The sequence below is a fragment of the Lynx rufus genome, unplaced genomic scaffold, assembly GCF_022079265.1.
Source record: "Lynx rufus isolate CCGP_SWC_20201006 ecotype Redwood Valley unplaced genomic scaffold, mLynRuf1.p SCAF_12, whole genome shotgun sequence".
Lineage (NCBI taxonomy): Eukaryota > Metazoa > Chordata > Mammalia > Carnivora > Felidae > Lynx > Lynx rufus.
In genome coordinates this window covers 543,801-568,991 of record NW_025814826.1, presented here as the reverse complement: position 1 = coordinate 568,991, position 25,191 = coordinate 543,801, and the positions used below count along the sequence as shown (strand labels likewise).

Below are 25,191 nucleotides of genomic sequence, written 5' to 3'. Positions count from 1 at the left end.
GATTGCTGAGTAATACTCCATGGGAAAAAAAAAAAATATATATATATATATATATATATATATATAACATCTTCTTTTTTTATTTTTTTAACGTTTTACTCATTTTTGAGACAGGGGAGACAGAGCGTGAACAGGGGAGGGTCATAGAGAGGGAGACACAGAATCTGAAACAGGCTCAAGGCTCCCAGCTGTCAGCACAGAGCCCAATGCGGGGCTCGAACCCACGAACCGTGAGATCGTGACCTGAGCCCAAGTCAGAAGCTTAACTGACTGAGCCACCCAGGAACCCCAAACATCTCCCTTTTAACGTGATTATTATCCATTTCTGTATCGTCTTTAAAGAACTAATCCATTCTTTTGCGCGTTTTTATATTGGATTGTCTTTTCATTATTGGAAGAGTTATTTAAATGTCCTACATGCAAATCCCTGAGCAGATATGGGATTTTCAGGTATTTTCTCCTAGTTAGTCACTTGCCTTTTCACTTTCTTGATGGTGATATTTGAAGCATAGTAGTTTTTAATTTTGATGAAGTAAACTTAATCTGCTTTTGTCTTTTGGTGTCATGTCTAAGAATCCATTGTCAAATCCAGTCACAAACATATACACATAAGCTTTTTTCTAAGAGTTTTATCATTTTAGCTCTTAGATTTTAAGTTAATTTTGTATATATGCTATGGGGTAGAGGTCTGATTTTATTGCTTTGCATGTGGATATCCATTTGTCCCAGTACCGTTTGTTACAAAGACTAGTCTTATTCCATTTAATTGCCTGTCACCCTTGTGGAAAATCAGTTCACTATAATGTGAGAATTTATGTTTAGATTCTCAATGTTAATACATTGATCTATATGTCTGTCCTTATGCCAGTACCATAACAAATTTTATGAAAACTTTTTCCGTGTTATCTTGCAAATTACCAGTCACTTATGTAATAATAAAAAGTCAATGTAGTAGAACTAAACTTTGTTCCTATAGAGATTTTTGTTTCTTGAAGGACCCTTTTGCCAGCCTTTGCCTTGCTGACCCCATGACTCGATGTGAAGTCAGGCTCAAAAAGATAAAATGCTCTTTCTTTAGTGTGTTCAGACTTCTATTTATTTATTTATTTATTTAATTTATTTATATTTATATATTTTTTAGAGCGGGCACAAGCAGGACGGGGGGCTGTGTAGGGAGAGAATGAGAGAGAGAGAGAGGGAGAGAGAGAGAGACGAGAGAATTTTTAGCAGGCTTCACACTTAGTGTGGAGGCTGACAGGGGTCTTGATCCCATGACCCTGGGATCATGACCTGAGAGGTTGAGGCTCAACTGACTGAGCCACCCAGGTTCCCTGCCTGTGCAAACTTTTAGTGTCTCAGTCAGTGATGCCCACTTTCATTTCCATCAAATATTGGCCATAGGATCTCTTGACTCAGTCTACTAACGTTTACTTCATTATATTTTATTATCTCATTATAATGCATAGACTCATCCATAGTTTTCACCATCTAGGAAGGAAAAGATTAACTCTAGGCTATTCCTCTTTCCTGTTAAGCAATCTTGCTAACCCGTCATCTTGCAATTCACAATGAGATCCTCTTCTGACCTGGTTCTTGTGTGTAACACTGGTGTTAATCCTGTTCTTGGCACAGATCATACTTTCTTGGAAAACACAGCAGCCTGTTTCCCCTTCTTTCACTTGAATAGAAAGATATGCTTAGCTATATGTTTTAGCTCAGCGTATAATTAATGGAATAAACATTATATCATTAAAATAATACAGCTGTACAAATTGCGGTAGTATTAAGTTGATTTATCAGAGACAAATACTACATTGGTAATTTGAATGACAACAAACTTTTGAAGCCAACTTGTATGATATGGAGAAGCATTGTGGGACAACACAAAGATGAAGTGATCTTACCTCCCCACACAAACAAGGTTGGAGTAAGGTAAAGGAGAATGTGGAGTTAATTTAAGTAGTGCTAAAGGACAGTACATTTGTTTTGCTACTGAAAAGATGAAAAATGATTCCATGACATTCTCTTTATTTCCCCACTGAGGAAAGGAGAATGAAGATTGAGTATTCAATGGATTAAAAAATACTCAAAGCTGCCTATTTCCTTTCATTGAAATCAGACCAAAGGCCCAATTTTGGTTATCAAATTGACTCTTTCTAGTTTTTCAACTATTGTGCTTCAAATCGTATGTCTCTGTGCTTCTACCTTAACTTGAGGGGACATTCTAAAGAGGCATTCCTGCCTACTTGTAAGAATTGTTGGAATTGAAGGGAATCTTAGAAAAAGATCTTAGAGACAGGAAGAAGGCAGAGGAGTAGGAGGACTCTAGGCTTGCCTCATCCCACGAATACAACTAGATAACGATCAGCTCACCCTAAAAACCCCAGAAATCGACCTGAAGACTGACAGAACAAACTCCACAACAAAAGGGAGAGAAGAGGGCACATCAAAGAAGTTCCTTGATGCAGAAATGTCGACTAGAAGAGAAACAGATCCTGGGTTCTGCAGAGGGGAGGGAGTCGAGGTTGTGGGTAAGGGTGAGAGAGAGAAACGCACAGGGGAACACACAAAGAGAACATTTCCCCATAGCCACTGGCTTGGAAAACAAGAGGGCCTGCATTTCGTGAGTTCTTGCAACCAGTAGTGCGTAAAGTCTGGAGTTTTCAAGGGCATCCGATTTAGCTGGTTTAGAGCCCTGAGGTACTCCACTGCTCATGGACAGAGAGCAGGCAAACAACGTGGGGGCATATAGCATGGGTACAGTGGTCTGAAGAGTGCCTGGGGCACACAGTGGGGAGATTAGTTGCTCTTCTCAGAGCACGTCCCTCAGAGGCAAAGTTCAGAGAGACCTGTCTGTAGGAACAAAGCCGCTGGCTGCCACCATCTCCTTCTCCTGCCCCTCACCACAAACATAAAGCCACCTGCAGGAAGCAGTGCATTGCTAACACTGGTTACCTAACTTGCTTACACCAAACACCACCCCCTTGCACACTGGTGGAACGACCTTTCTCAATCACTCTTGCTTGAGTTCCAGCACAGCAGACCCCTCCCCCAGAAGACCAGGACAAATGCCTGCCCACACCACATCTCCCAACCAGAGAGTTTCCCTTGGCCTCAGTTCCAGTAGAGGTGGTGACAGGTCTCATTCCATAAGCAGACCATAGCACACCTAGTTAAAACCCGCTACATTCAGGCCAGGGACCAAACACTCACCAGACCAGGCGACGAGAGCCTCTGCAGACGACTGGCCTAAAGGATAGCATAGCCAGAACACAAGAGCAGAACACATGCAGCACACACTGGTGACACTCCCTGAAGTGCTAGACCCTGGGCATTACACGACGTCTTTTTCCTAAGTCCATTACTTTCGGGAGCAGGTGACATAACTGGCTTCTCTAACACACAGAAGCTGGCAGATACTTAGACAAAATGAAAAGACAGAAGCATTTATCCCAAATGAAAGGACAGGATAAGGCCATGGTCAGAGACCTAAATGGGACGGATGTAAATAACACGCCTAATGGAGAATTTAAAACCATGATCATAAGGATATTCACTGGACTTGAGAAAAGAATGGAAGACATCCGAGAGACCCTTACCACAGACATAAAAGAGTTGAAGAATCAGAGATGAAGAGTGCAGTAAAAATGAACAGCAAGCTGGAAGAAGCAGAGGAACAAATTAATGACCTAGAAGACAGAGTAATGGAAAGCAGTGAAGCTCAAGAAGACAAAGAAGAATTATCCAATGCAAGAATAGACTTAAGGCACTCGGTGACTCCGTCAAATGTAAAAACATACATATGATAGGAGTCCCAGAAGAAGAAGACAGAGAGAAGGGGACAGATAATTGATTTGAAGACACAATAACTGAAAAACTCCATAATGTGGAGAAGAACACAGACATCCAGATCCAGGAGGCACAGAGAACTTCCATCAAAATCAACACCCAAGACATACTGTAATTAAATTTGCAAAATATACTGCTAACATCTTTTTTTGTTTTAGTGTTTTGTTTTTTGCTTTTTTTTTTATTTCCGTGACAAAACGCAGACACAAGCAGGGGAGGGGCAGAGAGAGAGAGAGTGAGAGAGAGAGAGAGAGAGAGAGAGAGAGAATCCCAGGCACTCTCTGTGCTGTCAGCGCAGAACCCACCGGAGGGCTTAAATGCACGAACTGCGAGGTCACGACTTGAGCTAAGATCAAGTCATGCTTCACAGACTGAGCCACGCAGGTGCCCCACTGCTACAAATCTTAAAAGCAGCAAAATAAGTCATTCACTTCCAAGGGAAAACCCACAAGGCTAGCAGGAGATTTTTCAACCGAAACTTTGCAAGGCAGAAGGAAATGGCATGATATATTCAAAGTGCTGAATGAGAAGAATCTGCAGCCAAATATACTCTATCCAGTAAGGCTATCATTCATAATAGAAGGAGAGATAAAGAATTTCTCAAACAAAAATGGAAGGAGTTTGTGACCACTAAATCAGCCTGTAAGAAATATTATCGGGGACTCTGAGTGGAAAGGAGAGATCAAAAGTGACAGTATAAAGGCAGGAAATGTAAAAGCAGTAAAAATGTATATTTCTGTAAAAAAAAATCCTCAAGGAATGCCCCAAAAAAGGATATACAATATAATAGCTTATCAAAACATGGGGAGGAGAAAAAAATGAGCTCTAACTTAAGTGACCATCAATTTAATATAGACTGCTACACACAGAAGAGGTGATATACAAATTAATGCTTATCATATAACAAAACCCACTAATAACCATGCAAAGAATAAAGAGAAAGAAATCCAAATATATCATTAAAGCAAATTAGAAAGACATCAAAGAGAGAAAAACAATAAAGGATTTGAGAAAATCTCCAGAAACAACCACAAAACAAGTAGTAAAATGACAATAAATACATACCTGTCAATAATTACTTTGTATATTAATGGAATAAACACTCCAAACAAAAGACCTAGGGTGACAGGATGGATTAAAAAACAAGAGCCATCTGTATGCTGCCTATAAAAACCTCATTTTAGACATAAAGACACCTGCAGATTGAAAGTGAGGGGATGCTTGCACTGTTGGTGGTAATGCAAACTGGTGCAGCCACTCTGGAAAACAGTGCGTAGGTTCCTCAAAACAATTGAAAATCGAACTACCCTACGACCCCTCAATAACACTACTGGGAATTTATGCAAAGGATACAGGAGTGCTGATTCATAGGGGCACATGTACTCCAATGTCTATAGCAGTGCTTTCAACAATAGCCAAATTGTGGAAAGAGCCTAAATGCCCATCAACTGATAAATGGATAAAGAGATGTGGTTTATATATACACTGAAATACTACCTGGCAAGGAGAAAGAGTGAAATCGTGCTATCTCTTGCAATATGGATGGAACTAGAAGGTATTATGCTACATGAAATAAGTCACAGAAAGACAGATATCATATGTTTTTGCTCCTATGTGGAACTTGAGAAACGTAACAGAAGACCGTGGGGGAAGGGAAGGGGAAAAATAGTTACAGAGAAGGAGAGGGGCAAACCATAGGAGACTCTCGAATGCAGAGAACAAATAGAGGGTTGATGGGGGGCGGTGGGTAAGAAGGGAAAGTGGGTGGTGGGCATTGAGGAGGGCACTTTTGGAGATGAGCCCTGGGTGTTGTCTATAAGTGTGAACCACGGGAATCTACTCCCAAAACCAAGAGCACACTATACACACTCTATATTAGCCAAGTTGACAATGAATTCTATTTAAAAAAAAAAATGAAAGCGAGGGGATGTAGAAAAATTTATCATGTTAAAAGAAAAAATAGCGATACTTTTGTTAGACAAAAGAGTCCTTAAAACAAAGACTGTGGGGCACCTGGGTGCCTCAGTCATTTGAGCGACCGACTAGGTCTTGGCTCAGGTCATGATCTTATGGCTGGTGGCTTTGAGCCCCATGTTGGGCTCCAGGCTGACAGCATGGAGGCTGCTTGAAATTTTCTCTCCCCCTTTCTATGTCCCTCCCCAACTCTCTCTCTCTCCAAATAAATAAACCAAAAACAAAGACTGTAGCAAGAGCCAAAGAATGCTACTGTATCATAATAAAGGGTACAATCCAATAGGAAGATCTAACAATTGTAAATATTTATGCACCCACCATGAGAGCACTCAAGTACATAAAACAATAACCAACATAAAGGAACTAATTGATAATAAGACAGTAATAGGGTACTTTAACACCCCATTTACATCAACACATCTTAACAAAAAAAATCACCAAAAAATACATCTTAACAGAAAATCACCAAAGAAACAATGGCTTTGAGCTATACGAGAAAGACAGATATCACATGTGTTCACTCTTATGTGGATCCTGAGAAACTTAACAGGAATCCATGGGGGAGGGGAAGGGAAAAAAAAGATGTTAGTGTGGAAGAGAGCCAAAGCATAAGACACTCTTAAAAACTACTCTCACATTTGTGGTTTTATTTATTTTGGTCTTTTCTATTTTCTTGTTGATTACTCTGGCTAACAATTTATCAGTTTTATTAATTTTTACAAAGAACCAGCTCTAGGTTTCATTGATCTGTTCTAGTATTATCTGTTTTTTGTTTGTCTATCATTCATTTCTGCTTTAATTTCTTTTTTTAAAATTAAAAACTGAGAACAAACTGAGGGCTGATGGGGGTGGGAGGGAGTGGAGGGTGGGTGATGGGTATTGAGGAGGGCACCTGTGGAGATGAGCACTGGGTATTGTATGGAAACCAATTTGACAAAAAATTTCATATGTTTAATAAAAAAAAAAAAAAGAAAAAGAAACAATGGCTTTGAATGACAGAGTGGACCAGATTGGATTTAAGAGATTTTTTTTCAGAACGTTCCATCTTAAAACAGAATACACGTTGTTTTCAACTATACATGGACTATTCTCAAGAATGGATAAAAAAAAGGCCTTAAATATTAAAAACAATACATGCAGGTTAAATAACGTGCTACTACACTGGAATGGGTTAAGCAAGAGATACAAGAAGAAACTTAAAAAAATACGTGTATACAAATGGAAATGAAAAAAAAAAAAAAACAAAACAATGGTCTGAAACCTTTGAGATGCTGCAAAAGTGGTCCTAAGAGGGAAGTACATAGCAATATAAGCCTACTTCAAGGAGCAAGAAAAATTTCAAACAACCTAACCTTACACCTAAAGGAGCTAGAAAAAGAACAACAAATGAAGCCTGAAGCCAGCAGAAGAAAGCAAGTAATAATGATCAGAGCAGGGGGCCCTTGGGTGGCTTAACTGATTGTCTGACTCTCGATTTTGGCTCAGGTCATGATCTCACAGTTGTGAGATCGAGCCCCATGTTAGGCTCTCTGCTGGCAGCATGGAACCTGTCTGGGATTCTCTCTTTCCCTCTCTCTCTCACTCTCTCTCTCTCTGCCCATCCCCCCCTCATGTGTGGTCTCTCTCAAAATGAAATTAAAAAAAGAAATTAAAGCAGAAATGAATGATAGACAAACAAAAAACAGATAATACTAGAACAGATCAATGAAACCTAGAGCTGGTTCTTTGTAAAAATTAATAAAACTGATAAATTGTTAGCCAGAGTAATCAACAAGAAAATAGAAAAGACCAAAATAAATAAAACCACAAATGTGAGAGTAGAAATAAGAACCAACACCACAGAAATACAGACATTTACGAGAGAATATTGTGAAAAAATGTATGCCAACAAGTTGGACAACTTAGAAGAATTGAATAAATTCCTGGAAATATATAACTTACCAAAGTAAAACAAGAAGAAATAGAAAATTTGAAAAAAAAATCAATAACCAGCAAGGAAACTGAATCAGGAATCAAAAAACTCTCAACAAACACAAGTCTAGGACCAGATGCCTTCAGACGTAAATTTTAACATGTAAAGAAGAGCTAATACAAAAAAAAAAAAAAGTTTAACCTGTCCTTTTCAAATTGTTCCAGAAAAACATAAAAGGAAGGGAAACTTCCAAATTTATTCTATGCCAGCTTTACCGTGATACCAAAACCAGATAAAGACACCACAGAGAGAATTACAGGCCAGCATCTCTGATGAACATGCAAAAATCTTCAACAAAATAAGCAAACTGAATCCAACAATACATTAAAAAATCATTCACCGGGGGCAGAGGCAGCTGGGTGGCTTAGTGAGGTAAGCATGCAATTTTAGCTCAGGTTATGATCTCATGGTCCGTCGGTTTGAGCCCAGTGTCAGGCTCTGTTGACAGCTTGGACCCTGGAGCCTACTTCAGATTTCTGTATTTCCCTCTCTCTCTGTCCCTCCCCTGCTTGTGCTCCTTCTCCAAAATAAAGAAACATTAAAAAAATCATTCAATCATTCACTATAACCAAATGGGATTTATCCCTGGTTTGCAGGGGTGGTTCAATATTTGCAAATCAATGAATGTGATACCTCATATTAATTTTCAAAAAAGCATAAAGTCATATCATTGCAATAGATGCAGAAAAAGAATTTGACAAACTATAACATCCATTCATGATATAAACTTCAAGAAAGTAGGCTTAGAGGAACCATACCTCAACATAATAAAGGCCATATATGGAAAATGAGCAGCTAATATGATCCTAACTGGGGAAAACCTGAGAGAAAAACTTCTTAGATGTTGCTTCTAGTTATCTGCTTCTTCTCATTAGCACCATTGGTTGTTAATAAATTAATCTTAACATTTATTACATCCTACATTAATGGAGAACAATTTCTCCTATACAGGTTTATGTGTCTTCTCTCTTTTTTTTCATCCACTTTTCAATTTATCATTTTTGTTTTTTTCTTAACAAACTCCCCAAAGGTTAGATTTCTTTTGTTCACATATCTGTTAGGAAAAGTGTGGCCAGGACAGCTAGTCTCTGCCCTGCTCAGCTTCAGGTGGGGCAACTGAAAGGTTTGGGGTTGGATCCATTTGAAGATTTGTTCACTGACGTCTGGTGGTTGATGCTGGCTGTTGCCTGGGACTTCAGTTCAGGAGGTAGCAGAAACACTTAAACTGACACACCTAGACCCTCTTTGTGGCCTAGGCTTCCTCACTAGATGGGGAGCTAGATTCCAAGTTAGCAGCCTGAGATACAGAGCAAGGCAGAATCGCCTTTTGTCACCTAGGCTTGGAATACACACAGGATCATAGTCACATATTCTGTTCATTAGGAGCAAGTCACTAAGGTTGTTCCATGGTCTTTTTTTAGTGGAATTAATATTAAAACCTATGGACACCTTTAAAAAGCAGTATACTTTACCCACTAGCCACAAATGTTTGTATTCCTCCCACCTGAAAAATACATTCACTCCCCTCTCCCTCCAATACCTCCTGCAAGTCGCAGTTATCATGGCATCAGGTTCAGGGCTTGAGTCCAAGATCTTACCATCTTAATCAGGTGCAGTGGGGATAAGCTGCCTGGGTTATGGTATCTCAAGTATAGCCCCTTGAGTGCAAGTGTTCTCAATATGAGGACTTGAGAATGAAAGAGACAGTTATTTACCACTCACAAATGCAACAGTCTAGTCAACTGCTGAGGACTCACCCATTCAGAAAAAGAAGATGGGAAGCACCCTAGTCCATAAGAGTTTTGAAATATAGCCTGATGCATGCTGTCAGTTCTTAAGTTAGGACTTAGTCCTAACCACGAGAATACTTTCTCCATGTCTTTTCCCTTTCTTTACTCCTTGAGCTCTTAGTTCCTTCCTTTTCATAAGGAATGACCTGTATTTGCAGCTGTTTTTTCATCCTGCTTCCTCCCTGTGGGACTTCTAAGACCCAAAGGCCTCTTTTCATTTTGCACTATTTGGCCCCTTTTAGTCCAAGGTAGCAAATAGTATGTTTGCTACTATATATCTCTTACCTTTTTTAGTTTTCTGTAAATATTACTGGATTTCATGCCGTGTTTTAGCAAAGCGACCCTCCCAAGTCCTTTTGAGATAAGCTTTTCGCTTCAGGTTTCCTGTGAAGCTCTTACAGGACAACGCCTTTAAAATTCGTCTACTTTTGGGGCTCCTGGCTGGCTCAGTTGGTAGAGCATGTGACACTTGATCTCTGGGTGCTGAGTTTAAGCCCCATGTCGGGTGTGGAACCCACTTTAAAAAAAATCTTATAGTCTTAAGATCCTTAAAGAAATTGGAGGCATACCTTAAATCTTTCTGTTTTCCTGGTAGCACCCTGGAGTTTCTCTGAACCCAAAAGCCATTTCTTTATTTTAGCATTATTTGACAGTTCAACATGTAGAGAGGCTGTAAATGAGAAACAGATACTTGAACCCAGTAAGTCCTGGTTCCTTTCAGTTGCATAGTCTTTCTTTAGTTTCTCTTTCCTATCCGTTTTACTTTCAGGTATTTTGTAGCATGACTTCCCTTTCGTCCAGTGTCATTTTCTTCACTTGCTTAGAAACCCTTGCTGTCAGCCTCTTCACAGGCCATCAGGTTTCCACTAAGAGTCTTGTGGAGGCCCTTTTTGGGTCTCATTCTTACACTTTTCTACATCTTTCCAGGTTCGACCTACCTCCTGGTTCAAAGGAAGTTTAGTTTCAGGTTTTTTTGAATAGCAGCACACCATTTTTAGTATCAGTATCTGTGGTAGTAATTTACTGCTGCGTAATAAGCCACCTCAAAACCTACTAGTTCAAAAGAGCATTTCTCTTGTTCACCAATCTTTAGTTTAGGCAAAGCAGAGTAGGGCAACTCATTTCTTCTTCATTTGGCATCAGCTGGCATAACTGGAAGCTGGAGACTAGAATCATCTAAAGGCTTGTTCACGCACGTGTTTGGCTGTTGAGGCTGGCCTTTGGCTAGGACGTTGGCTAGTCTCAGCTGGAGTATCTACATGAAGACTCACTAGGTAGCCTGGGATTCCTCACCACGTGGTGGCTGCGTTCTAAGGGTGAGCTTCCCTAGAGAAAGAAAGTCAGAAGGAAGCTGTATCACATTTTCTAAGCTGGCCTTAAAAATCACAGCAGTTCTGCATATTCTGTTCACGAGAAACCAGTTACTGAAGCCAGCATATATTTAAGGGGAGGGATTTTCACAGAAGTATCAAGGAATTTATAAAACCACCACATCCACTCACCTTGTCTTACCAATCATATAGAATGGATGGAAGTCGTTCCCAACTCAGCATCACTGAAACTCCAGCCAGTTTTGTTGTTGTGGTTGTTTTTGTTTAGTATGATCTCTTATTTTCTAGAAAGTAACAAAGGATTACAAGATAACAGTATTGAATTAAAAAAAAATTTTGCCTCAAAAACATATTTGGATCATCCAATTAAAGTTTTATACTGGGAGATGTGATTTCTGAACACATCCCGGAGAATCATTTCTCCTGGGAATGCGGTTCAAATTAGCATAAAACATTTGCAGTTCAGAAACAGGCCGTGGCATTAGAAGCATTACTTATAGATTCATGAATTAGAGTCTTATTTCCAGAGTCTTATCTTGGGACGTATTTGTTGACTTGGGCATACATAAGTCAATATGATATTGCTAAAACTTCTTTAAAAGCTATGGAGTGTTAAGATGGGGGAAGGGCTAAGAGACTTTCTCCTAAGAGGGGACTTATTTTATGAAAGAAAGATATGAAAAAATCATAGAAAAATAAAAGTATAGAATCAAGTGCAAATGTTGTGTACTAAAGAGAATGATAGCAAAGATCTATTTCAGTAACACCTAATGTCTTTAACGTGTCTCTTGATTTTCTGACTTGTTTAAGGTTCCACATTCTAAGACAGGTAACATTTTATTGCAAATGAGTTTATTTAAAAATTTGAGTGCCTGGCTGGCTCAGTTACTCTTGATCTTGAGATTGTGAGTTCAAGCCTCACACTGGGTGTAGAGATTACTTAAAATCTGAAAAAAAATGTTCATAGTAGTTTTGAGTTAGACTCTTTTCACTCCCTTCCAAACTATAGTGTTTTATTCATGCAGGCTGATGTCCTTACAACAGAACTGGAAACTACATCTTCAAAATGTCTACACCTGGACGCAAAAAATCAAGTTCTTCAACAAGAGTTATTATCAATGAAAGCTTTCGAAGAAGAACGTGAAAAACTAGAGAGCAACAACAAGAAGTTACAGCAAGAAGTAGTAAAATTGAAGCAATTTATGGAAATGAATATGGTAGAACGCAGTCAAGTGGAGCAGTATAAACGGGAGATTGAAGAAAGAGCACGACTGGACATAGTAGAAAAATTACACGAAGTCAACCTGTTTTTACAGGTTAATTGATTGATCTGTAATGTGCTTTAATTCATTTTACTGCAAATTACATTTTGGATAGATGTATTGTAGGGGTTTCCTCTACTTGCTTTATGGTAATTTGTAGATTTCTGGAGGCATTTGTTCCTCCCTTTAAAGATTTCAGTTTTCATCATTATTCCTACTAAATCGAGAGGATAAGAAAAAATGATGATTTAAACAACTAGTCTCACTATGAAGAGGAAAAGAAAAATTATGATTTAAACATTGCACTGTACTTGGATTATTCTTAAGTTTATTGTTGACTTTAAAAATTTTCTCATTGATTCTATTATTTGAATTATCAGATTGCGTGAATACTAATACAGGAATGATTGAACTTTAATTTTATAAATCATGTTTAATTCAGTTGACATTGATGATAAATATTTTACACTTGAGCTTTTTTTCATTTAAAATTTCTCTCTGAAACTTTGACTCAGAACTAAAGGAAACAGGTATAATTAATTATTCAGATTATACCTATTTTGAAACTATCCTGTTAATTTTTTTTCATTAGGAACAAGCAGCAGCTCGAAAAAACTTGGACCAGTTAAGAGAAAATGATCATGCTTCAACGATAAATAAAATGGAACTTAGAATTAAAGATCTGGAATCTCAGATCTCTACAATGAAGACTTCTCAAGGATCTACTAAAACAGAGTTGGAAACCTACAGGCAACTCTACCTAGAAGAATTAAAACTTAGAAAGTCCTTGAGAAATAAGCTGAACAGGTAAGTCAACACAGAATCATAGACAAGAAATTTAGCTTATTAATTTGCCTCTAAAGCATAATTTCTGTGGAGCCGAGATCATGAGATGAGTAGGAAGTGAAAGCCAACTAGATCGTGTTATTTTGGAAAATGAGGTTTCTAAGTGAACTTACCTTTGAAATGTTAGTCCAGGACAGTTTGCATCCCTTCTCTTTTTTTCGGTTTTACAGGACCTCGTCCCCCACCCCACCCCCGCACCCCCCGCCCTGTATATTTTCCATTGATCGGATCTGCTAGTCTTTAAGTGCATTGTTCGAAGCTTTCTCATTTAGAAGCATATTATTATAAAATTGCTTGTCAGAATTGCCCTAAATAGAAATGTCGATGAGTTTCTTTTTGGAAGATTACATCTTTAACCTAAAAGGTCAGGTACTACTACTACTCATCCTGGCAGCTTGGTACATTTATTCTCTTGATTGTGACCTTTGGTATGATTCCTAGAGTGGGCCTTGAGACAAACTATCCTTTATGCTTTTTCTACTTTACATAAAGGCATCCGGGTGAAATGCAGAAGGACTCACACAGGGCTGAAGGGTAGTATAATTCCCGAAGTGGCTAAAAAGAGCACCATGGTGGGAGGGAGGCCTGTGGAAGACTGAAGACAGAAAGGGCAGATTCTGCCTCCAGTGCCTTGGTAACTGTTGTAAGCTAATTGCCTCTGTAGCTGTTTTAGTTCTTTCTGATCACACGTCTGTCATCTACTATCTCCCCTAGAGATTGTTGGTCTCAATGATTCCTCAGTGTCAAATGCTCAGTTTCTTTGAGATAAAAAGTGAAATGTACAAGAGTGGTGAAAGCAAACGCTTGAAAATGTCTTTGAGGGATGGTTTAGTTTTACATCTGTAAACAGGTTTACTAAATACAAGTATGTATATATAATGGCATCCTGAAGGATCCTGTCAGTACAGCCATTCCAGAAGACAGCAAGTATTATTTGTTAACCCATGTACATCACTGATAGCCACTTCTCTCCCTTCCCTAACTTGAATTGTTAGTTAGGAATCCCCCTGGAAACATAAGTATTTCTTTAGAGCAATTTTAAAAGTATAATTTTAGAGAGTAGGTGTGCTCCGTCACATGTTCAGTGTTAAAACACTGTTCAATGGCAAATGCTATTTACTATTATGGAAACCTAAAAAAAAAAATGTATGTCATTTAGGAATGATTTAGGGGAAAAGAAAATGTATTTGTGTTTTTTAATCTTCACAGGGCTAAGGAGAGACTGTCAGAGAGCAATACAAATTTTCTTGTGGAGAGACAGCAGCACCAAACTTTACTCAGGACCCTTACTATGAGCCCAGGCCTGGAACCACCTTATTGTGGACATTTTGAAAATAATTTAGTACTCAATGGAAACTTTACTCCAAGAGGAAACTTAGTGATTCCTACCATAAACCCACGGCTGTCATATGACGACAGGGAGGCTTCCTTGTGGAAGGTTAGTTATAGTATCTGTTTAGTTTGGGTTTCAGATATCTGATGTTGTTGCTTTTAATTTGGCAAAATTCTGAGTTGAAGTAACTAACACATACGAGATAAAAGTCAGCATTATATGTGCTAAGAAAGAACGGAGGTAAATTTTATATATATATATATATATATTATATATAATATTATATTTATATAATATTAATATAATTTTAATATAATAAAATATAATATAATACATTATAATATAATATTAATATTTAATATAATATTAATATTAGTTATATAATATTAATATATAATATATATTATATATATATTAGTCCCTTGATCTCTCATTTCTAAGAGATACTTATTTTTATTTTATTTTAGTGAGAGAATGAGTGAGTGCATGCAGGGGAGGGGCAAAAGGAGAGGGAGATAGAGAATCCCAAGCAGGTTTCGTGCTCAGCACAGAGCCGAATGTGGGGCTCGGTCTCAAAACCATGAGATCATGACCTGAGTCAAAATCAAGATTTGGACACTAAAAACAACTGAGCCACCCAGGTGTGCCGCAAGAGACACCTAGCATTAACTGTATTCAGTAAATATAACTAAACTTACCCATGTTAAATTTCTTGAAAAGCTTTCATTTAAATTTGATTTTGGAAAGTAAATGTTATTGCCTGGTAACCACAGGTACACTTAGATGCTTGGACTTATTTTCAGTTGGCAGTGGTTCATTAACACTTGAAAGTTTTGCTATAATCCAGTTTGTCCACCCCTGTATGTCAGTGAATGATCATCCTCCAAACACTTAACGACATATGAATGTTTACTATTTAAAAGAATCCAGAGGGGTGCCTGGGTGGCTCAGTCGGTTCAGCGTCTAACTCTTGATCTCAGCTCAGGTTTTGATCTCAGGGTCATGAATTCAAGTCCTGCATTGGGCTCTACGCTAAGCATGGAGGCTACTCTAAAAAAAAAGAAAAAAAAAAGAATCCATGGTAAGTCCTTTTTATGAATTAAATCAACTTGTAACACTAAAAAGGTTAATTTCTCTTTTAAGTTAAAAGTGTTGCTAGTTTCTTACACGAGAATACATCTTTAATTGCTTTCTTATTTATGGCACTCTTTTTTCTTTTTCCTTTTTTTTTTTTTGGACTTATACCACCTTTGTTTCTATTTTTATAAAATATCTTGATGAGTGATTGTAGAGCATTTTATAAATAGCTAAATCAAGCAAATATTTGAATTTTTAAAATGAAGCTTTTATTTCTTCAAATGAGTTCTTTGCCCCTTTGTCTTTTCTTTTTCTGGAACCCCTTGAATGCAAGTATTATTACACTGAATGTTGTCCCACAGGTCCCTTAACCTAGCCTCATTTTTAAAATTCTTTTTTCTTTTTGTTTTTTGGCTTGGATGATTTCTACTACCCTGTCTTGCAAATTGTTGATCTGTTCTTCTGCATCTTCTTATCTGCTGTTGATTCCCTCTAGTGTATTTGTCATTTCTGTTATTGTATCCTTCAGCTCTGATTGGTTCTTTTTTATATTTTCTATCTCTTTGTTGATGTTATCACTGGATCCATTCATTCTTCTCCCGAGTTCACTGAGCATCTTTATGACCGTTACCTTGAACTCTTTATGAGGTATATTACTTATCTCTGTTTCACTTAGTTTTTTTTCTTAGGTTTTGTCATGTTCTTTCATTTGGAATGTATTCCTCTGTGTCCTCGGTTTGTCTGACTTTCTATGTTTGTTCTTAAAACGGTTCCTTTCAACTTTTTCTCTCTTTCGAGTGAGCGATGCTTTTGAACAATGTACGTTAATTATGAAGTCAAGGAAGAAGAGAATGTTTCTGTAAGTGTTGTCTAGTCATTTTTCTTGGTGGAGCTGTGACAGGTGACACTGGGTAGGCGGCAAGTAACCCTGCTCTTCTCTTTCTAAATTCAGAACACAGGAGACAGGGAGATGGAGAGAAACTTAGTAGCTTTATTACTAATAAACACTAACAAATTGGAGGATACGATTTAGGTTATGTTAGCCACTTTGGGCTTCCTCCCAAATCGGGCACTTCCCCACACAGTTGTAAATTGAGGAAACAAATGCTTGACCCCCACCCCGGGGGCCGGGTGCTTACCACAGAGCTGAGAGCAGACCCAAATTCATGTTACTGTGGGCAGGCACATCTTTTCAAAGAGGAGATCCAGAAACACATAAGCACTGCTTAGCTCCGTCTCCCAAATTCACCCGTTAGGTGAGTCTCCCTTCCCGTCGGGAGGGAGACAGAGATAAGTCCACATGTGAGAAGTGAAGGTTCACCTATAATTTCCGACTGGATTTAAATTATAAATAAAGTGAATTGTGTCTTTTGTACATACCAACGAATGATGAGAGGTTAGACAGAAGCATGCTAGAAGGGAAGGAGAAATCTGTGTTGGGTTTTAAATTTTGCTGTAAATAACCACACCATGGGTTCACTCATTTGTTGATCGATTTTGACAAAACAAATTTTCTTTGGAAGGAAAAAATAATGCTTTCAGGAAGAATTTCCTCAGTTTCAGCTTGCTTGCTTCACCTAAAGATTTTCTCTTTCAAGTTCTCTGTCCTGTGGTTTAAAAAAGTTGTGCTTGGGGTGCCTGGGTGGCTCAGTCGGTTAAGCGGCCGACTTCAGCTCAGGTCATGATCTCGCAGTCCTTGAGTTTGAGCCCCGCATCGGGCTCGGTGCTGACAGCTCAGAGCCTGGAGCCTGTTTCAGATTCTGTGTCTCCCTCTATCTGACCCTCCCCCGTTCATGCTCTGTCTCTCTCTGTCTCAAAAATAAATAAACGTTAAAAAAATTTTTTTAAAAATTTAAAAAGTTGTGCTTAAAAATTGACGGCTACTAAAAGGAGTTAACATAATTTCTGTTCCTTTATTTTCATTCATGACTTTAACATTTGTAATTTAGTTAGAGAGCTACTATTGTGTGCCTCAAACCTAAGCATTACTGAGCCACATGGCAAAGTTTTATGTATTCATTTTCTCTGAGTTATACTTTAAATACACGTATTTTTCCTGACTATGAGGAAGTAACTGGCATAGAACTGTAGGCTTGGTAAGACCACAAGTGTATTCCTGGTCTGCATCTAGTTGGTTTCATGACCTCAGGCAAAGTACACTCTCTCTGAGACCTTTTTGTCTATTACGCAAAATTCGGGATTTTGACTAAATTAGTGACTTTTATATCTTCAAAATAATTTTTTTTCAAACAATAGAACGTAGTTTTTTTTTTTTTTTGCATTAAACTGTATTGTGTAAAACAGAGAGAAATAGAGCTGTCTAACTAAAGGAGAGATGGAGACTACGGCTGTGACTTCCTTGTCCCTCAATCCTGCAGTGTCCCCAACCGAACCTTAGATTTCTATGGGCCATAATTGTATGTTAACAGTTAATGAGAAAATCCTTCTAATTAAAAATCCTTTAAAAATATTCTTTGAATTAAAATTTGCTGATATATAGTTTTTCTGTGTATAATTTTCTCACCCTCTTATATTTTGGATCAATGGAAAGGTATACACAAGAGTACACATGTGTTCTAATTCATGGACTGGAAAGCTATTTTCACCATCGAAACACAGTTTTTACCTAGATATAAACATAAAGGTCACAGAGGTAAATATTTAGGAAAAGAGCTTTTGGGGAAAAGATGCAACATTACCTTGGTAGCTCCTTAAGTCATGTCATATAAAAAACGTGGTTTATATTTTATATCGTATTTATTAATGGTAATATAATATTGTTTGAATAAAGCCTTCCCCCATCACCTGGTATTGAGTTATTAGTTTTATAAGTCTGGTATAGTCATGTTGCCCCATTCATTTTATAAGGCCTGAATATAATGCTATTGTCAAAAAAGTGTTATGGTTCCTCAAAAACTTAAAAATAGATATTCATTAATTCCACTGCTGCGTATTTACCCAAAGAAAATGAAAACACTAATTTGAAAAGTTGTATGCATCCCTATGTTTATGGAAAGATTGTTTGCGATAACCAAAATAGGGGAGCAACCTAAGTGTCCATGGAGAGATGAATGGATAAAGACAATGTGTAATATGTATACAATGAAATATAGCTCAGCTATCAAAAAGAATGAGATCTTGCCATTTGTGACAACATTGATAGACGTAGAGGGTATTATGCGAGGGGAAATAAATCGCAGAAAGACAAATAAATACCATCTGATTTCACTTACATGTGGAATATAAAAAAAACAAAACAAGTGCACAAACAGAATCATAACTACAGAGCACAAATTGGTGGTTGCTAGAGGGGCGGTGGGTAGAGAGGTATGGACAAAATAGATGAAGGGGAGTAAGAGGTACAAATTCCAGTTATAAAGTAAATAAGTCACAGGAATGAAGAATACAGCATATGGAATATCGTCAACAATATTGTATTAATGTTGTATGGTGACAGAGGGTAACTACATGTACGGTAGCAAGCATAGCATAGTGTATACCATGGTCCAATCTGAATTTGTATACTGAAAAACTAGTGTAACATTGTATGCCAACTATACTTCAATTAAAAAAAGGTATTAGGGAAAACAGTCTCTGAAAATATTGGGAAGCATGTCAGCCAAAACATTTGTCCTCACACCTAAGTTTGTAAAGACATTGGAATCCTTATCACCACAGTGTTGATTATGTTCTGTACACTATTTTGGAGCCCGTTTGGGGCATTCAGGGAGAGGCTACCTTGTCTAAGAAAGATGTAAATAAGTACATTCTAGACAGGAACAGTTGTAATATACAGTTGACCTTTGACCAACATGGTTTTGAACTGTGTGGGTCTACTTTACTTACACATGGATTATTTTTGGATACTGTACAGTACTGTAAGTGTATTTCCTCTTCCTTCCGTTTTTCTCAATGTCATTTTTCGCCCTAGCTTATTCTACTGTACAAAACATGTATGAATCGACTGTTTATTTTACCGGTAAGGCTTCCGGTCAACAGTAGGCTATTAGTAATTAAGTTTTGGGGGGATGAAAAATTATATACAGGTTTTTGACTGTACCCCACCCCTGTGTTATTCATGGGTCACCTGTAGTTGGAAATATTCGTACACATTTCAAAGTGGATAACCATAACTTTAATAAGTCAAGTGTTTCAAAACTTGGTCCTAATTTGGAGAAAGGAAACAAAGTTACAATTGAAAATTGTATGTTGTTTTCCTTATCGCTAATGGAGAAAGTTATAAATCAGAAGCTAAGTTTGGAAACTGTTGTAACCCCCTATTTTTCCTTTCTTCAAAGCGATTTTCTGAAATCTTTGTGTGCATATGAAAGGAAATAAGTGTTTTAGTCATAATACAGATAGCAAAACATTTTTACTCAATTTTTGCCAGTAGAATTTCCACATGACAGTAAGACAGTCCCACTTTCTTCATTTTATATGTATTTAAGAGTCAGTCCTGGAAAATTAACAGCAAAAAGCATTCCTTCAAATTTTGGTTTTCTACAAGTGAAAAAATGGAAAGCCCATTTTAAGGAACAATTCATTAAGGTAAAAAACTGATTAAACTTTCATAAATGGCAGTATTTCTAATCATTTCCAAGTAATAATTCAGCATACAATATGATTCTTGTTTAAACTTTTTTGTCCCAGTAAGATCCAACATCACATTTCAAGATTATACATATTCAATAGATCAATATTAATTGTGCTTTTTATCAGACTCACATAAATAGCATTATATATATATATATAATGTACACATATTAGATATATTAATATAATACACATAATACATTATATATATAACATACACATATTATATATATGTATACACACACACACGTATATATGTATACATATATACGTGTGTGTGTGTATGTGTATGTGTGTGTGCATGTATGTATGTATCTGTTCTCCGTTATCTAAAACTAAAATAAAATAGGTAGGAATTTATTTTATTCATGTGATAGTTTTTCTGTTTAAGCAATCCCTAACTTTGGTTTAATCTCTACAAGTATTAGTTCAAGACCACATGTCCTAAGCTATATATAATCCCTACCATGTCTTTTGTTTACCTTACACATTCTAAATAATATTTGGCTTATTTCAGACGCGGCAGGAGTTGGAGGAAAGAATAACCAGAGAACTAGAAGAAGGTATGCTGCCAAAATGTATGAAGGTAGATATCATTGATTTCTGAAATAAACTATAAATAGTAAATGGCATCCCTTTCCGTTGTTTGGAGAATAGATACTACATTCACATTTTTTGTACATATCTAATAAAAAATGTAAAAGCACGAGCATAATGAAGAACACACTTCTTCCTCATTTAGTCCTCATGTGTCATAGCTCTTTTAAAATCTCCCACAAGTCTAGGGGCAAGCAGGTGGTTCAGTCGGTTGGGCGACTGATTTCAGCTCAGGTGGGTTCAGGCCCCACAGAGGGCTCTGTGCTGAAAGCTCGGAGCCTGGAGCCTGCTTCAGATTCTGTGTCTCCCTCTCTCTGTGCCCCTGCCCGCTTGTGGTTTGCCTCTCTCTCAAAAATAAATAAACGTTAAAGAAGTGTTTTCAATCTCCCTAAGTCTATATCTGTTATTATTTCTGGCGACAATCTTCCTTCACTGGTGCCATCCCTATGGAACTGTCAACCTGCACAAGTCTCAGAAAAGGTGTGCTTTATCAAATTGTCGTTTCTGCTAGTGATAGAAGACCCAAAATGCCAAAGTCATCCTAGTAATGCTTGGTTAAGTAATTAGAGGTCATATAGCTGCCATTGACAGGTAACGGGTTTCAATCATCACTCATTGATTTTGTCATTGCTTTTGCCCTTGGGTAAAACTTCAAATTCCTTAGCATGGAATGAAAACACCCAAATCAGTTTGCTTCTTGCCAGATCATTCAGCCTTGTCTCTCACTCTTTGCCCTACTCTGCTGCTTTGCTCTAGCACCTTGTCAAACTAAACTACTCACAATTGCACAAGTGTTCTTCCTCACTTCTAGCTCTTTGTATGTGCTTCTTCCCTCTCCCTAGCATACTTTTTCCTTGTCCTTCAGGTATCAGCTGACATATCACCTTCACCAAAGAGCAGACAATATTGACACAAAACTGGGATGTCCCTTCCGTATGTTCCAGTAGTGCTGTGTTTTATACCTGTCACTTACATCTGTATACTTGGCTCTGGAAATGCCTGTTTGATTTTTCCGTTTATAGTTTATGATTGTTCAGGGTGGACTGTGTCCTCATCTTGTAATTTCACCTTGTAATGAAAAAACCAGAAACTCTGATATTTATCCACAATAGCAATTAGTTCAGTGTGCAACCCTGAGCAAAATATATTTAATACTAACCTTGGGTTTCATATTGCAGTTGTACGTAGGTATTTTTCATTTTTCTTAACACTCATAAAGGCCCCAACTTTCTTTTTTTCTTTTCCTTTTCTTTTTCTTTTCTTCTTTTTTTTTTCATCAGTTGTAGTGAAAATTATTTTGGAGAAAGAAGATAATTCTTTCTTTTCCTTTTCAGCTGCTACCGAATTTGAATGAGGATCTTGTAGAACTCCTTTAGTATCTACGGATGATTCAATTCTAAATCAAGATCCAGTATGGAAAGCGTCACGAGAATATGTACAGATTTTGAACAAAAATTATATGATTTGAAAAATAAATAGAAAAAATTTACTGGATGCTTACCAAACATTTTCATTGTTTCCCAATTGAACACACTATATGGTAAAGTCTTGATTAAAGGAAAATGTTTTTGTATCATATGTGTGTAATGAAAATCTTTATAATATTTTAAACTATGTTTCTTGGCATCTCATTAACTTTTAAGCACATTTTGTACGTGGAAACCAGCACTAGAGGGTTTTAGCACCATCAGACTGCTCCACTACCAGCCGTTTGAACAGCACCCAAACAACCAAGTTGTCATTAACACTTCAGTAGTGTTCATGGATGGCTTTTTGTATTTTCCAATTTTTATGACTATATGTGGGCCTAAAGATTTAGACATTATTTTGATGTATTCCTGCTATGGCTATTGCCAATGTTTATACATACTACAATTTTTTTATAGTGCCATAGAACCTATCTATAATTTTAATTGTAAACACTGATTCGTAGCTCTTTCCACATGGAGAAATAAGATTTGCCTAAGGCTTTTCACCTTTTCTATTTATTTATTTATTTATTTATTTTTGAATTGCTTTTTAGAAACAAAGTTAGAGAAAAGAAAAATTAGAGAGAAAAAAAAAAGAACCCCCCCCCCTGCCCCAGAGCCATTTGCAAGTAAATTGCTAATGGGATGCCTGATTCCTGTAGCATTTAAATCCTACAAGTCAGTACATTCCACATAACTACCATACAACCGTCACAATAAGAACATTAACTCTAATACACTCGACTCTTAAACAATGGGGTTAAGGGCTCTGACCCTGCCCCCCACAGTCAAAAAGCCATGAACAACTTTTGACCACCAAAGACTTAACCACTACTACTACCAATAATCTTTTGTATATGTATCATACTCTATTCTTAAAATAAAGTAAGCTACAGAAAAAAATACCATGAAGAAAATTATGAAAGAAAATACATTTCCAGTACTGAAAAAAAAAAAATCTGTGTGTAGTCAGTGCACCCATTAAAACTGTTTTGTTCAAATGTTCAGTATAATTCTATCATTTATTCCTCATAATTCTTTTTAAGTTTGGTCACTTATCTGTAGTATACGTTATACCAAGGAAGGTCCTGTTCAGAGCCATGTATTGAATTCAGTTGTATGTCTTAGTCTCTTTCACTCTAGAACACTTCCTTTGTCTTTCCTTGACTTTCATGACTTTTAACCTTTTGACGACTAAATTCCAGTAATGTGGAATGTCTTTCAATGTGGATTTTTCTTAGGTTTCCTTATGGTAAAATTCAGACCATACATGTTTCACAAGAGTATCACTACAACCTACTCTTTGCATCCTATCATGTGACCTACAATTTTGAATTGTCCCCATACTGGTGATGTTAATGTTGGCCACTGGAGGTAGTATCTGCCAGGTTTCTCACCTGGAATGTTAACTTTCCACTTTCCAATTATTTAGTATTTTATGGGGAAGTACTTTGAGACATGTAAATATCTCCTTTCTCAGACACCCTGTGCCAGGCCACCTCTTCTGCAGATGATTTGCCCCCCTGCAGGTTCTGAAAACCCATGCTGGGCTATTCTTCCCCTGTGCAGATGCCTCCCTACCCTGTTCAGTCTGTGATACTTCATTATTCTATACCATTCACCTTTCAGGATTGCTCTCACTTGAGCTCCAACACTGTGCAGGGTGACTGTCCTACACGTAATGCCTTCCCCACTCTAAGCTCCAACACCTCACTCTGGACCCCCACAACTCCATGCCTCTGTTTCTAGGACTGGGAACTAAAATGTTGGGGATGATAAAGAGGAAAGGAAGGAAGGGCTCTACAGGTCCTTTATAATCAACTTGGCAAGCTCTCCAAAGCCGTTTCTCTTTGGAATTGCATCGAATCGGCCAACAGTTTGTAAGGAAAGAAATTTCTTATACTGATTTTTCCAAAGAACTAGTCTTTTAATTATCTAAGCTTATTCCCCACAATATATTGTTTCTTACTCGAGTGTTTTGTCTGCAGATTCTTTTGGATTTGGTACATGCAGTGACATATAATCTATAAATAGTGGCATTTTTTCCCAATTCCTAGAGCTTTCATTTTTTTTTCTTTCCTACTACAAGAATGACGTTGAGTAAATGTGAGGATAGTGAGCGTTCATGTCTTCTTGAAATTGCAACATGTAAAAGTAGTTTTCTGTAACTATGTAGATAGCGGGGTTTTTAAAAGTGTATGTCTTTTATTAGTCTCTTAGTTTGCTCTTGCCGTTTACAACAGATCACCATCAACACAGTGTCTTAAAGCCCCACGCATTTATCTCACATTTTTATGGGTCAGAAGCTAAGCAATGGCTTAGCTGAGTCCTTTGTTCAGGTTCTCACAAGGCTGTAGCCAAGGTGTCCGCTAGACTGTGCTTCCCCATTTGGGCGCTTCAAAGGGGAAGAATCTGCTTCCAAGCCCATTGAGTTTGTTTTTAAGAGAATTTCCTTGTGACTGTATGACTGGACTCATTTCCACAGCTCTTTGCTAATTGTCGGCTAGTTGGAGGCTTAGGTCCTAAGCGTTCCCAGACACTTGTCTTAGTCCTTTTGGGCTGCTCTAACAAAATACCATAGGCTAATAAAAAGTAAGTTTTATTTTTCACCCTTCTGGAAGCTGGGAAGTCCAAAATGAAGGCACTGGCAGATTTAGTGTACAGCGACGTCCTGCTTCCTGGTTCATGGACGCTGGTCTTCCTGCTTGGCGCAGGGCCAAGGGAGCTCTCACAGCCCTCCTTTATAAGGGCACTAATCCCATCCATGAGGGCTCCACCTTCGTGACTTCATCATTTCCCACATCCCCCACTTCTGAATACTATCACGTTGAACATTAAGAGTTAACACATGAATTTGGGTGAGTGGGGACACAAATATTCAGCCTAGAGCAAGGCTGTTCCTTGTTCTTGGCCACATAGACTTCCTTAATACGGCCGCTTAGTTTAGGAGGCCAGCAAGGAGAATGTCACTTCAGAGAAGGCTCAGGCCTCCTTGAAGTGTATTCACATGATTAGATCAGGTTTGCCTAGCATGATCCTCTTTTGATTGACTCTGAATTAACTGAATTATGTCTGCAACATTCCTTTACATTTGCCAT

The 25,191-nt window shown here is 37.7% G+C and overlaps 1 protein-coding gene and 1 long non-coding RNA gene across 2 annotated transcripts in view; one reads left to right on the top strand and one right to left on the bottom strand.

Moving 5' to 3' along the window:
* On the bottom strand, window positions 1-21,883 carry LOC124507615 (uncharacterized). Its single transcript, XR_006961043.1, has 4 exons — window positions 21,784-21,883; window positions 11,088-11,200; window positions 10,155-10,911; window positions 1-15 (listed from the first exon to the last, which is right to left on the bottom strand). It is a non-coding gene; the product is annotated as an uncharacterized LOC124507615 (long non-coding RNA).
* The window catches only part of LOC124507605 (ankyrin repeat domain-containing protein 26-like), a 705,441-nt gene that overhangs the window by 216,565 nt on the left and 463,685 nt on the right, over window positions 1-25,191 (top strand).